Here is a 15,156-nt window from a genome sequence, read left to right on the forward strand (position 1 = left end):
TAGTATATAAGATTTTGGGCCCAAAACTATTAATTAAAAAATGATCCTATGGTTTTAATAATTATCTTCACTTTCCTCTATAAATCTTCATAATATGTACATAATGTGTACACATATACACACTCACTTCATCTTAATTTGAAAAGAATGTAAAGTAGGCTTGCTGTTAAAATCTTTAGACTTCTCATATGTGTCTTGTTTCTACTTCATTTTCTTCCTTAAGATAACTGACGATATAGGGCAGCAGGGGGAAAAGGATTTTAGAGAGAAAAAGAGCCCCATAAACATCCTTAATATACAATTAATAAAAGGGAACAAGCTTAAGTGTCATTATTCTTGAATAAATTTACTAAAATGCAGAATAATAGTGAATCCAGATTTTAAGAAATGTTTTAGTTTGAAATAATTTTATATTTGCAGAAAAGTTGCTGAACTAGTAGAGAGTTCACATATACCCTTTGTTTAGCTCTCTTTAATATTAACAATTTACAAAATTATAGTAATGATCAAAACCAGGAAATTAACATCAGTACAATACTGTTAACTAAATTACTGATCTTTCTGAAGTTTTACCAGTTTTTCTCCTAATATTCCTTTTTTGTTCCAGGGATCCAAGATCTCACATTGCATTAAACTGTTGTTTCTTCTTAGTCTCCTTTGGTCTGTGACAGTTCCTCATTCTTTCCTTGGCTTTCATAAGTACTTTTAATAAGTACTGGTTATTTAGTATAATTTCTCTCACTTTGGGTTTTTCCAGTATTTTCTCATGACTAGATTGAGGTTGTGCATTTTTTACATATTATTCTTAAACCACAGGATGCTGTTATGTCTCTCTCATTACATCATACCAGAGGATACTGTTGGTATAACTTATTACTAGTGATGTTAACCTTGGTCACTTGGTTAAGGTGGTGTACACCAGGTTTCCCTACTGTAAAGTTACTATTTCTTATTGATAAATATCTTTGAGGAGTTACATTGAGACTCTGTTAATATCTTGCTTCTCGTTAAACTTTTAACCACTGATTTTAGCATCCATTGGTGGGATCTTATATGGAACAATTATTACCGTGGTAATTTTTGCCTAATGGTAATTTTTGTATTTCCTTCATTCCATTTATATTTGTCCATTGGAATAGCTGTCCCTTCTCCATGTATTTATTTATTCATTTATTTATATCAATATGGACACATGGACCTACTATTCTGTGGGTTATAATTTAGTACCATCATTATTTATTTTATGGCCTAAGTTGTTTTGGCTATTGGGAATTCCTTCCAGTTGGTTCCCTATGTCCCTTTGACGTATCCCATCCTTTTTTGCTCATTTTCTGTATCATAAGTTAGTTCATATATATTGCCCAGGCCTGGAATTAATCACTCATTCAAGGAGTCCTAGTTTTTTAATTAGAGAATGATATTTAGAAATCAAGATCTGGGCTCTAAGGGTGCTTATTGCTGTGGCCACTGTTCCTAGATCCTTTCAGCAAAGACATGTACTTATATACTAACCCATGTATATACACAGACTTATACATAGAAGTATTTCATACTATAAACCATGAGTTCATACTGATACCTCTAATTCCAATGCATTATAATGTTTCATTCTGGCCTTTCCTTTTTCTTTATTTTTAAGTTCTTTCTCAGACAATGAAAAGCCTGGCTCTCATTTTCTACAATATATTCACTTCAATCCTAGTAGAAACAAGAAACAGTTACAGGATTGCCAATATATACTAACCAGCATACATTATTTGTATGTTCTTTTCCCTTTTACACTATCAATTCAAAATACTGTTTTCCTATAAATTAGGGTAGTTCTTCCTGGGCTACTTCAGGGTGGTAATTTCATTTAAAATACAGTTATACTTTGTATTCTCTCCACATCCTGTTTGAGTTTAGTTACAGGGTAGGGGAGTATATGAAACAAAACTATGTTCTAATCATTAAAGCTATACAAAAAGATACACTCCAAGAAGCATCCCTCCCTCCTCATCCTTGCTAACCTATTCCTATTCTTCTCTTTATATACCCTTTCCCATGCTGTCTCTGTGTCTGATCTCTCTAGTCTTCGGTTTATCATTCCTGCATATCTTTTGTACCATAAACAGATACACGTTTATTTTCTTATGTCCCCTTCTTCCTTACATGAAGGGTAGTGTACCACTGTACCCTTTTGTACCTTGCTTTTTTCATTTAACTGTATATCTTGGAAATCATTCCAATCAGTTCATAGAGCTCTTCCTCATTTTTTAACAGTTACATAATGCTCCATTGTGTGAATATATCATTTATTCAAATGGTGTATGGGCATTGTATTAGTTTCCTATTGCTATGACAAATTATCACAACACAAAATAATTATCTTACAGTTCTGGAAGCCAGAAGTTTGAAATGGGTCTCACTGGAAGAAAGTCAAGCTGTCAGCAGGGCTGCATTCCTTCTGGAGGATCTAGGGGAGAATCCCTCTCCTTGCCTTTTCCAGTTACTCGAGGCTGTCTGAATTTCTTGGCTCATGTCTCCTTCCTCACTCTTTAAGCCAGAAGTGTAGCATCTTCATCTCTCTCTGACTCTCTTGCCTCTATCTTTCACTTATGAGGACCCTTGCGATTACATTGGGCCCACCTGGATAATCCAGGCTAATCTCTGCATCTCAAATTCCTGAACTAATCATATCTGCATAGTCCCTTTTGCCATGTAATGTAATATATTCATGGGTTCTGGGGATTAGGACATGGACTTCTCTTGGGGGGAGGCATTATTCTGCCTACCACAGGAACTTAGGTTATTTCCAATATTTTGCTGTTACAAATAGTCCTTCAGTGAATAACCTTGTGCTTTTACATTTTTGTGCTGTTTGAGGTATACCTTCAGGGTAGAATTCTAGAAGTGGGATTGTTAGGTCAACGGCACGTGCCTTGTAGTTTTGTTAGGTATTGCCACATTTCCCTTCAGAAAGGTTGTACCAATTTGAGAGTGCCTGTTTTCCCAAAGTCTCCCCAGCAGAATATGTACTTGCTTTTTAATTTTTGCCAATCTGATAGGCAAGAAATGGAATCTCAGTCTTGCTTTAATTTGCATTTCTTTAATTATGAGTAAACTTGAACATTTTCTCACATGTTTGAGGGCCATTTATATACCTTGTTTTTGTGAATTGTCTGTTTATTGGGTTTTTGTCCCTTGTCTCAACTTTTAAGAGTTCTTTATACATTGGAGGTATTGATCTCTTGCCTGTGGAATATATTGCAAATATTTTCTTGCAGGTTATCATTTGTCTTTGACTTCGTTTATGATAGTTTTCTTTTTTTGCCATGAAAAAATTTAAAAATTTTTATGTATTCAAATGAACAATCCTTTATTGCCTCTGCATTTTAAGTCTTTATTTTGAAAGCCTTTTCCTGTACTAAAGTTAAAGAGGCAGTCACCCATGTTTCCCTACAGTACTTGTATAGCTTCATTCTTTTTCCTTTGCATTTAGATCCCTCATCCATGTGGAGTTTGTTCCATACATGGTGGGAGATACGATTTTAATTTCATCTTTTCCCAAATGGCTACCTAGTGGTACCTGAGACATTTATTAAAATCTCCATCTTTACTCTCAGTGATTTGAGATGTCACCTTTAATAACCTTCTATATGTACTTAGATCTGTCTCTGGACATGCTGTTCCACTGGCCTACTTGTCTATTCGTGTACCAGTACCACAGTATTGTAATTAAAGGTGCTTTATAATATGTTTTGATGCCTGGTTAAGCTAGTATGCCCTTGTAGTTTATCTTTTCAATGTTATTACATGCTTGCTTTTTCATAGAAACTTTAGTGTCAACTTGTCCAACTCTTTAAAACAGTTTGTCAATGTTTAAAATTGGGATTGCATGCTTTTATAAATTTATTTAGGAAGAACTGTTAAGTAATCCTATCCAAGAACAAGGAATGTTTTTCCATTTGTTTGAGTCTATTTTTATGTCTTCCAGGAGTTTATAAATGAATTACAGACTAAACAAAGTGTTTTTGGTTAAAAAAGGAAAAAATTTAAGTTAAAATTTCCTGTAAATGATCATACAGATATTCTTACAGTTGGATTCCTTACCTGTTTGGTAAGGGACTATGTTACCAGTGCACGTGAGGGAGGGACATTCTTATTCTGAAATGTGTGAGACTGAAGACTAGAAAGAGAGAGAATGGCAGAACCTCCAGGCAGGTTGGGATGGCACAATGGGAAATCTAGAAAGAAAAACTGGGCCCCGGACTGTTGCCTGCTGGATGTAAGGCCAGGCTATGGCTGCTAAGGACTGTGGAATTAATCTTCTTGCAATGAGATGTTCACAGGCATTGGAGACAGAAATATCTAGGGCCAACCCTGGCTCCATCACTTACTAGTTGTCTAACCTTGGATAAATGACATAGGCTCTCTGAGCCTCAGCTTCATCACTAAAATGGGGAGAAGGATACCCAAGTACTACTAACTTGTATGGCAAAGGAGATGCTCAATAAATGTTCCCATATGTCCAATTTTTCTACTTTCCTTTCTCTTATTTACTCAGTCTCTACTTCATTCTTTCTGGCATCTCTAATTTCATTCTCCATTTTTCATTCTTTATCATTTTTTAATCTTTCCCCATCTCTTCAATTCTGTGGTGAGGCATATGCTTTTCTAGTTCTCTTTCTCCTCTGTCTTGCAGGATGTTTAGCACTTTAAAAAATCAATTCTGGTAATGAGAAAAGGGAACTAATTAGCCTTTTAGCCCCACATACTCTCATAGGCATTCCTGATCCCACTAAGTATGCTCAGCCTTGAGACACTAAGAGACCTTAGCAAGTGTCCCCTCCAGCGCCATGGCAGAACCTAAGTCATTCCAAAAGATCCCTGTGACCTGGTCCAGAGGACATGGATGTACTCCTGTGTGCCCACCTTGGTACAAAAAGGAATCACTTCTTGTTCATTTCTTTTGCACATATGATATTTCAGGGTTTTTATGCTTTTTTCCCCCAGGAAATTTCTGAACAAAAAAGAATCCCAGTTTAAAGTGAGTTCACTAAATACCAATTTAGTTGTGATGTATGTGAAATATTGCAAAGGAAACAGCACAGATTTAGATAGGTACTGAGTAGACATTGTCCTGAAGAACCAGAGTAATTGGGGAGAAACTAGCTTCTCTCTCTTAAGAGCCATTTATTTAAATTTGACTGACTATAATAGCAATTTAAAGTATAATTGCTTCTATTATAATCATTGAATAAAAGTATTTCTTGGGCTTCCCTGGTGGCGCAGTGGTTGAGAGTCCGCCTGCCGATGCAGGGGACACGGGTTCATGCCCCGGTCTGGGAAGATCCTACATACTGCGGAGCGGCTAGGCCCGTGAGCCATGGCCGCTGAGCCTGCGCATCCGGAGCCTGTGCTTCGCAACGGGAGAGGCCACAACAGTGAGAGGCCCGCGTACCGCAAAAAAAAAAAAAAAAAAAGTATTTCTTATATCTAATTTTTCTTGTCAAGAGATCTGATACCTATTCTAATACTTAGCATTTACTTTACAACTAATATTGATTTGTATATGACCATATTATCTATAAAAAAATTAAAAAGTGATTTACAATTTGTTGCCCATCTTTATTAATACTTTCTAAGACTTTTGGATCTGATCTAAACCAGAACTCTGAAAACATTCTTTCACACAGAATCACATCATTATTTCATATAAATCAGGTCACCACTTTGTTGGTTATTCTCTGTTCGACACCCCTTACCCTGCCCCCACCTAGATCCATTCTCTGCCCTTGTCTACCCTGCACTGGGGGTCTGACCCTTGGCCTTGCATCTCCCAGACTCCCTTCCCCTCTGGCTTCTGGTTGGACCATTCATTGGGAGGCACCAGCAGGAGCCTGGAGGGTGGGAAGGCAGTGAGTTCTGGAGGTGGTTCTGAAACAATTTTTACAGCCCTTCCTACACTTAAACTTCTTATTGCATAAGTTATTCTTCATGTCTTTGATGGACATCTGTTAATTTTCATGTTTGAACTTATAGTAATGTCTATTGTACAGACTGGAAAATAGAACACTAAACTTCTGTACTTGAAAATGACAGCCTTTAAAGCTCATATCAATCACACACACACACACACACACACACACACACACACACACACACGGAGGTACAGTCAACTCCAGCAGCAGCAAATTTTCCTTCCTTTCGAAAATAAAGTTTTTAAATCAAAACATTACTTTAAAACTCTAATCCAATTTTATGATCTCTCTAACTTGGTTTCTGGGGTTTTTAAAGATAAACTCTCCCAATACCCAACTTCTACATTTGTCCAGAAACTTAGGCATTTGCAAAGCAATGCCTCAGAATGTTTCTAGAAAAATTTGCTAGAATTACATTAACTATGCTGCCTAGCATTGTAATTGACACGTTGTCATTTCTGTTTGGTTCTCATTAATGTTTATGTAAAGAATAGAACTCCAAAGAGACTATTCTGATACTGCTTTATTAATTCAATGCTTATTGAACACTGACCACATGCCAGGCCGTGTGCTAGTCAATGAGGATATAAAGATGCAAAGACAAAGTTGAGTAATTGTATTATGTTCTGAAATGGTTCATATTATTTCAGAGTGCTTTTCTTGGAAGAAGAAATGGTTGGGTCATTTTCAGGAAAGAAAAATTTTGTGTTCTCTTTGAATCTATTCGGTAAATTAACGATAGTTTTAGGTTTGGGGTTAGGTTCAGCTTGGGTATATTTACTGATGAAAAATTAGAAATGTGTAGGCTATTATATTTTAGATTTATTACATTAATGGTAATATATAATTTAGACTTTGAAATTTTGTTATGTATGAGCACATTCACTTGATTTTTAAACCATTGTACATGGCTCAGACACTGAATTATATAGCATGAAATATTTATTTTCAGTTATGCACCCAAAAAGAAAAATATTATTTTGAAGCCATGTTTGTTTTGAGGAAAAATTGAACATGAAGACTTCAAACCTTAAAAAAAATTATATTAGAATAGGTGATTATCAGTGTTTTTCCTCTCTTGAAAAATCTTTCTGTGATTATATGTATCTTTATAATATACACAAACAAGTAAACAGGGAGAGCTGCAGTTGTTGACCTTGTACCTTAGCATTAGCAACTGGCAGTCTACCCACAAGGCTTCTGGTAAAAGGTTTTTTGCACATATCATAATAAAAATCAATTCCACCATAAAAGCTGATTCGGAATGTATATTTTAATAGAATATTTTGCTCATGTTTTTAGTATTTAAATATTTGCATATTTAAAACCTTTAGGAACTTGAAAGCAAAGGAAACTCAATTAGGTTAGATTTTTTTTTTAAATGTGTTAAAATTGATATAAGTAACACTCTGTTGGTGTGCCTCTTTAATAAGTATGTCAATTAGAACTTTCATTTGCAATATAACTCATTTTCAAGAACCGGAAACCCAAAATGCACACCTCTGAAAAAAAGGGAAAAAAAAATCTGCCCATGTGACAGATAAAAGGGAAGAGACAGGCTTCCAAATTATAATGCAATCACACAGGAGGACAAAAATTTCTTGAAGTTGTGAATAGAGATTATTATACAAAGGAATGTGCCCTGTTCTAAAGATGTTCTTAAATTTGAACTTTTCTTTTCACCTTCTCTTATGTTATTTTCTGCTGTATGAGTTCATACTTTTTTTTCCCCTAATGATCACTGCCCTTATTTTCTAAAATTGCTCCATGTTTCTGTGAAGTTATCTACAGAGAGATGGTTAGAACCACTAACCAGGCTTTCAGTGACTTCTGGTTTAGGTAATTGACTGGGTAGCTTTCTTGCCAATTATTACAGAAACTAATATCATGCCGCAGAGTAATGATCACACAGTCAGGGAAAATTCTTTTTTCAGTTACATGCTTCTGTAGCTTACATAAGTACGGAAAAAACCTGAAAGAACTTTTTGGCCAACCCACTAATTTAACCTGAATCTTAATACAAGTCTGTCAACTTAATGTGTGTGTGCAGGCACTTAAGTACTGTTATTTCTTGAGTACTTCTCATGCAAATTGATAAGAAAGAAGCCCCCCTCCTAACTTTTGTATACAGCAACTATTTGAAGATAATCTTTCACAAAGTTTTCTTTTAGCAAAATCTTTTCACAGCTAGGAAAATCTAAGTGTGATGTTTTGAGTATAATGTTTTGTTGTAATAATAGTTTGCTAATAAAATAATTAGTGAATTAAAACATGTCTGAATCTGTCATTGCTGCAGCCTTGCAGAATGGGCAGAATGGGAGGGCCTCTGCCCCGATCTCTCTACCCACTAAGCAATCACCACCTTCACATAGGTGTCTGTTGCAGCCAGCAACACCTCAGGTTGCTGTTTGGAAATAGTTCAACTTTAGGCTCTATCTCAGGCAAAAAGAGAGTTGATGAAAAACAGATGTGTTTAAATTGGTGCTAGAGGGAACTGATGGTGTATTTTGTCTACAGCATCCAATATTTGGCTTTTTCTAAATGAAAAGTTACTTTTAAAAAACCTTTCATGAAAGAGAAGTTACATTGAGAAGTTTCATACAGTTATATTACTTCCAATTCTTTCCCCCTTGTTCTTTATTTCCTTACATCTTGACCATTTGTTTTGCTTTTTTTCTCAGTGACTATGTTGCCTCCTCTACTTTCTGTCTCCTCATCCCACATTGATCAGTAAGTGATAAAGGCTGCATGTTCTTACTTCCCAAGAATTTCAAAAACCTCAGTCATTATATCAAAAAGTCTAGACCATTAAGCCTTTGAAAAGTTCACTTAACCAAGTAAATTATAACTAATGTGTTCACAGTTCCTTAGGAATGTGTTCATATATATGAAACTTGGTGTTAATAATAAAACTAGCAACACTAGTTGGAATACTGAGCTAGGGAGATGGTCATTCTACAGATTTACTAATTGAAGGAGAATGAATTTCTAAAAAATATAAGATTCTTTCCTTCCCAAATCATCAGATGTCTAAGTACAGTTATCACAATTCAGTTTTTTTTAATGGTCATTTCCATGAAGGCACAGGTTTGTATTTGATTAGCCTTTTTGTTATTACCAATCATATAAATCTTTAAAACAGAAATATATTATCTTTGGAAACTACCCAGGAAGAACTAGTTTTACTTTAAATCAACAAATGGTTAAATATTATTAGAAGGAAATTACTTGATTCCTTGAGTTTGCTGGTCTTTATTATCAGCTTATTAAAGCAATAAAAACCTGAATATAAACTACAAACTAGTAACAGAATATCTGGAACCAAAAGAAAATAATAGATAAGAAAAAAAAGAAAATTGTTAGTTCTGTTAATCGACAGTTCCCTTTGAGAAAGCACATATTATCTGTTGCTAAGTAGAAAAGATTAATGTTGAAAGACCATATTAAATTATAGAAGAAACTGCTTTGAGGGGTATGGTTATGAAAAAACAGTTATACCTATTTACACATGCCTTAGTGAGATTTTTACAGCAACATTATTTAACTGCTAGAGCCAATTTTTAAAAAATCTATACCTTTCACAGTAACTATGCTAACAATCAACAGGAGGTATAAGGTATACACAGAAGCCTTAAAATTTGTTTCATATTATTATGAGATGTTCCTTGTTCAAACCAGCTATTTCTTATTACTGAGTAGATGATAGGAGAAAAATAAAGAATACTATTCATCACCCCCTGCCCCAACTTCCACCAATCAAGAGAGAAGTGAAAATGGCAGGATGAAGTCTCTTTACTATAACATTGCAAATTATTTTACTTTTTAAAATTAATTATTTTATTTTATTTATTTTTGGCTGCATTGGGTCTTCATTGCTGCACGCGGGCTTTTCTCTAGTTACGGTGAGCAGGGGCTACTCTTCATTGTGGTGCACAGGCTTATCGCTGTGGCTTCTCTTGTTGTGGAGCATGGGCTCTAGGCACATGAGCTTCAGTAGTTGTGGCACGTGGGCTCAGTAGTTGTGGCTCGTGGGCCCTAGAGCACAGGCTCAGTAGTTGTGGTGCTTGGGCTTAGTTGCTCTGCGGCATGTGGGATCTTCCCAGACCAGGGCTTGAACCCGTGTCTCCTGCATTGGCAGGCAGATTCTTAACCACTGAACCATGGGGGAAGCCCGCAAATTATTTTTTAAATCCATGAATTATTTTAATAAAGAAACATGTCGATAAAACTAATAGCTAATTTTTACTGAGTGCTTACTAAATGCCAGCCACTATTCTGAGCATTTTATGTATTCTCTTATTTTATTTCATGATAACCTAATAAGGAGATCAATTATTATTCCCATTTTATAGATGAGGAAACTGAAGCCCAGAGAGGTTAAGTAGCTTGCCTGAAGTCACACAGTCAGTATATAGTGTATATAGTAAGATTCAAACCAGGGAGTCTGACTACAGCATTTGCACTTTTACATAACAATACTTGTCTCTTTCTGCTTCAAGTAGTTTTTCACAAAACATATACAAAAGCCCAGGGTAATTACCTAATATGAGAAGGTGAGTTAACCTTAAACAGTTTGGCTTATGAATATCTATGTAGTAATTGCACAGTAATGATACAGGAAGTGTGAGCAGGAATTTTAAGATAAAATTTAGCATAAGCCATGGAAATAAGAAATACACTCTCCTGGGGCTTACTGTCAATGAAAATTAATTTATTTGAGCATATCAACCCTAAGCAATTAATCTGAATTATGATATCATCTTTATTGTAAGCATCTATAACAACTTGGCAAGTGTCACTTAATTTATTCTAAGAGTTCCTCTCTGGAGCAGTCCTGAGGAAAGCAGATTATATAACAGTTATTGCCATGTCTAAAACAGAAATGGGAAAAAAACCAAAGGCAAGGAAAAATCAGGAGATTTATTCCACAGTGTTCAGCCTGCTTAAGTCTCATTTTGATTAAACCCCAGTTCCCCAGCATTGTTGTTCTAAGACATTTGCTGCCTTTCCCCCTCTGGATATCATAGTACCAATGTCATAAATCTAAGACATGCGTTCAGTGAGGTCCAGGCCAGGCCAACTTCTCACCTCTGAGCATCCTTGCAGCTAAGGAGGTTGGCCTAGGACTGCCCACTTGAGGAGAACATGCCCACACCCTTCAGCATGTTAGCAGTGGGTAAGGGGGAGGTGTATCCAAATTACCTGTGAGGCTTTCCAACCAACCCTTCTTTCCCCAAATTTTATACTGAACCTAGTAAGTCACCAGCTTCAGGGTGTCTTGGCTAGCTAAAAGATTGAGGACAGCTGAGAAGGACAAAGCACAAAAATCAATGCACATACCAGAACACCTATGCGGCTGCCTGCTTTGTTGCATGGTTCGACAGCTTAGGGCCAACCTTACCCTTGCTTCAAGGCCACAGACCCTGCCTTTGACTCTGGAGGACAATCTCAGAAATGTGTGCCACTGATCACAGGATGATGCACAGAAGGCAGAGCTCAATCAACACCAGTTTCTCACTGCTTCTGACCAAAGCTCTAAGAACTGGTCAATGCGAATCACCTTTGTGCCCAACAGCACATCCTTTGTTTCCTACATGTGACAAACTACTTCTGTGGAATTTTCTAATAGAAAACTAAAGTATACTACCCTCATGAGAAATACTATGATAATCTAGATAAAATTAGTATTGCAGTAGGTTATGACTTCCTTCTTTTATCTTAACCTTTCCCCCCAGACAATGTTTTAAGACATCTTGGCTATTTTCTTTTCTACGATGAGTAAACAAATGTCATCAATTGCGATTGCTTCAAAGAAAGTAATCTTATTTTGATTTAGCACAAATCAAAATCATATTGCTTCATCCAGAGTTTACGCAAATCAATGATTTTAGATAAAGTTAATGATGCTTTACGCACACACAAACATTTAACCATCTGAGACAAATTTAAGGTCTTTTGTGGCCAACATCAGCTCAGCAAATTATTTTTCTGGCTATTAGGATATGCTATATATCCTTCAATTGCTGTTCCTAGAAAATCTTGCTACTTTGGTATTTAGGGTAGAGAGACTTAGTAGTGTAAAAGAACAAATGTCCCTTTGTTACAATTTTTCTGACAGTTGAGCATTACGTTAGTCAATAGATTTTTTAAGTCATTTTATATTTGGAAGACATTTAAAAATTCCTCCCTGAAAATATTCCCACTTAACATGAGATGTGGAAGGCAGCAGAGATGTAGATCTGACTGGCTATCATCATCCTTTGTTTCCTACACGCTGGGCTGCCTTTTTACAAATATTATCTCTAAGTCTCACAATAACCTTGCAAGGGAGGTATTACTGGTTGCATTTTACAGGTTGAGGAAACTGCGGTGTAGAGTTCCATGCTTGAGATCAGATAACTAGTAACCGAAGGAGGCTGATAATCTGGTCTCTCTGGCTCCAGAGCCACAGACCCCAACTTGATTTGGTGAATCATGTAATGCCACAGAGAATAAACATTGTAGAGTAAAGGTGAGAATGATGTAATAGTATTCACATTGTGCCCTTGGACCCTGTGGGGATACAGCCCAGGCAAGAAGGGTCTCCAGGCTCCACAGCCTGCTTCTTTGACCCTCTCTGCCTGACACCACTCTGTTTGGCCTCTCCTGTGATTTTTCAGATTCTGAAATTGGTCCAACATCAGGCTGCCTTAATTCTGTCAACATGTTCAGGTCTACCCCTGGCAATCCACGGTTTTACAGGATAATTTTACTTGGAGAAAGGCAAGCAAAATATAAACAAGGACTTAACTAGGTACGAGTGGGCAACTGCTGGGATTCTAAACAAAAACACCCCCCTAGCCTGAGTCAAATGAAGGATTTTGAAACCTTTTAGACAGCTTGCATTGGGTCCCCTGATTCCACTGGGTTTTGACAATGAATATCTGACCCAAAAGATTCCTTCTTAGTGCTACTGGCCACACTACAACAGCTTTCCTGGTTGTTTACATTTCAGACCCCTGAAAACTTCACCCTTGCTCCTTTCTCCTCCTTGATATTTCTCCTTGGCATTTCAGTTTTCCAGATGTACATTCTGGCTGGGAGTTCCCATGGGCTCTGTCCCTCAGGGAAGGTCAGTCCTACTTACTGTGAAGCTAGTTTCTCCACTTCATCTTCATAATGGCTTTGGATCACCTAGGAGAACACCATCTTATCCTGGAGTATGTGCCAGGATATCTTCGCTCCAAGAGCCAGAAGCAAACTCCCATCACCTTCTATTTTCTCCCTGGGCTCACCTCGAGTCACCCACTAATTTTCTATCTTTTTCAGAGAGCTTCCAGAGAGAAGCTCAAAGCAGAGATGATGGGCACATCTAGGACTAAGCAATCAGAGTTCTCCTTGATCAGTTTACCCTCTCTGCCCACCTCTCCGGGTTCTCTTTGATGACTCATGACTCAGGTGTTGTCAGAGGAAATTGAAAGTCTTCCTGAAGTCTTTTTTTTTTTTTTTTTTTGCGGTACGCGGGCCTCTCACTGCTGTGGCCTCTCCCGTTGTGAAGCACAGGCTCCAGACGCGCAGGCTCAGCGGCCATGGCTCACGGGCCCAGCCACTCCGCGGCATGTGGGATCTTCCCGGACTGGGGCACGAACCCATGTCCCTTGCATCGGCAGGCAGACTCTCAACCACTGAGCCACCAGGGAAGCCCTTCCTGAAGTCTTTTGATCACCCCTTCAAAGCACATGTCATTTTACACAGAATGAGAAAGAAAACTATCCCACTGACAGCTAGGAGCTGACCTGGCACTATCAGCTAGTCCATGGTGTTCTCCTGTGGAACATAAGTAGTTTCACAGATCACCACCATCAGGCAAGACCACTCTGTAATTATGTCAGGAAACAGACAAAGATATGAACATTATCCAAACTGCAGAATGGCCAAGTATGCCCCCACCCTGACTAATATGAGTGCTACTGCATCTTTACTATTTACCACTTAGATCTGCTTGGTTCCTCTCACCTTCTCGATAAGAAGACTTAAGATCTCCAATCATGGAATTACTCCCAGTTCCTGGCAGCACCCCATCCAAATGATCTTTGAACCTCCGCCAAATCACTTGACATAAGTCCAGATGGTATAAATCTTTTTCTAATACCTTCTCACTGAGACTCCCCACAGTTCCCCATAGTATGTGTCTTCTTTACTGCAACAAGTCCATGAATCCTACTTTTTTTGACTATAGGTATGTTCCTGGTATTCTTTAGCTGGAGGACATTGATATCACTATGATAATGTGATAAATGTCTACTGTTTATTTAGCACTTACTTTGTGCCAAGGTCTGTTCTAAGCTTTTTGTATATATTAATACCTGTAATCCTTGTTACACATCATGGAATGGGCATGATAATTAGTCCCATCTTGTTGATGAGGAAACTGAAGCACGGGGAGTTTGAATACGTGGTAGTCCTGTTTCCCTGAAGCAGGATATTCCCTCATGAGTTTGGGCAGTCTTTAAACTACAGAACAGGCCAAGAAAACACTTCATTTCTCTATGATCTGTAGGACCGAGGTGACTGAAGGCTAGGCTAGTTCCCTAGGGCTGTTCCAAATGGGGAGAAGATCCTTTCCACTTGCCCATCTTAAGCCAAAACCTCAAGGGCCAAGGGGAAAGAGTAGAAGCGTGAGCTCATTTCTGAAGAACTTTTATTTTCTTCACTGCAAAACATGATCTCCTGCCAAGAACAATGATTTGATATATATAGATTTTAATGTATATTCTCCATGATATTCTCCATATAGCCTATGATATTTGAACACTTAACTATGTGACAGGCATAGTTTCAGATGTTTACTAGTCAACATAATTAATATCTCAGTCCTCATCACACTCAATTTCTCAGCAACTCTTGACACAATTGACCATTGATGACTCCCTCCTTGAAACACATTCTTCAGTTCCTTTCTGGGAAAACACACCTCTTAGTTCTCTTCCTACTTCCCTGACCACACCACCTCAGTCCCCTTTGCCTCCTCTTCTCCCTGACTCCTGCATATTTCTGGAGTGGCCCTGGCTCAGATCACACTTGTCTTCTCTTCTCCATCTATACTCACTTCCTAGGGGAGCTCATCTAGTCTCATAATTTCAAATACCACGTATATAACTGATGACTTCAAATTTCTATTGCTAGCCGAGACTTTGGCTGTAACTACAGACTG

General features: G+C 37.5%; 1 protein-coding gene across 10 annotated transcripts in view; it reads left to right on the forward strand.

Annotated features, from left to right (window-relative positions):
- Window positions 1–15,156, forward strand: part of PLGRKT (plasminogen receptor with a C-terminal lysine) — a 61,748-nt gene that overhangs the window by 24,697 nt on the left and 21,895 nt on the right. Inside the window, exon 7 of one of the 10 annotated variants that reach the window (XM_073806146.1) lies at window positions 2,376–13,457. The exons of the other annotated variants lie outside the window; for them this stretch is intronic. The gene's annotated coding sequence lies outside the window, so the exon portion shown is untranslated. Of the gene's footprint in view, window positions 1–2,375; window positions 13,458–15,156 lie in introns of those variants that run through there. 10 annotated transcript variants of the gene reach the window in all.

This window comes from Tursiops truncatus, chromosome 6 (genome assembly GCF_011762595.2).
Source record: "Tursiops truncatus isolate mTurTru1 chromosome 6, mTurTru1.mat.Y, whole genome shotgun sequence".
Classification (NCBI taxonomy): Eukaryota; Metazoa; Chordata; class Mammalia; order Artiodactyla; family Delphinidae; genus Tursiops; species Tursiops truncatus.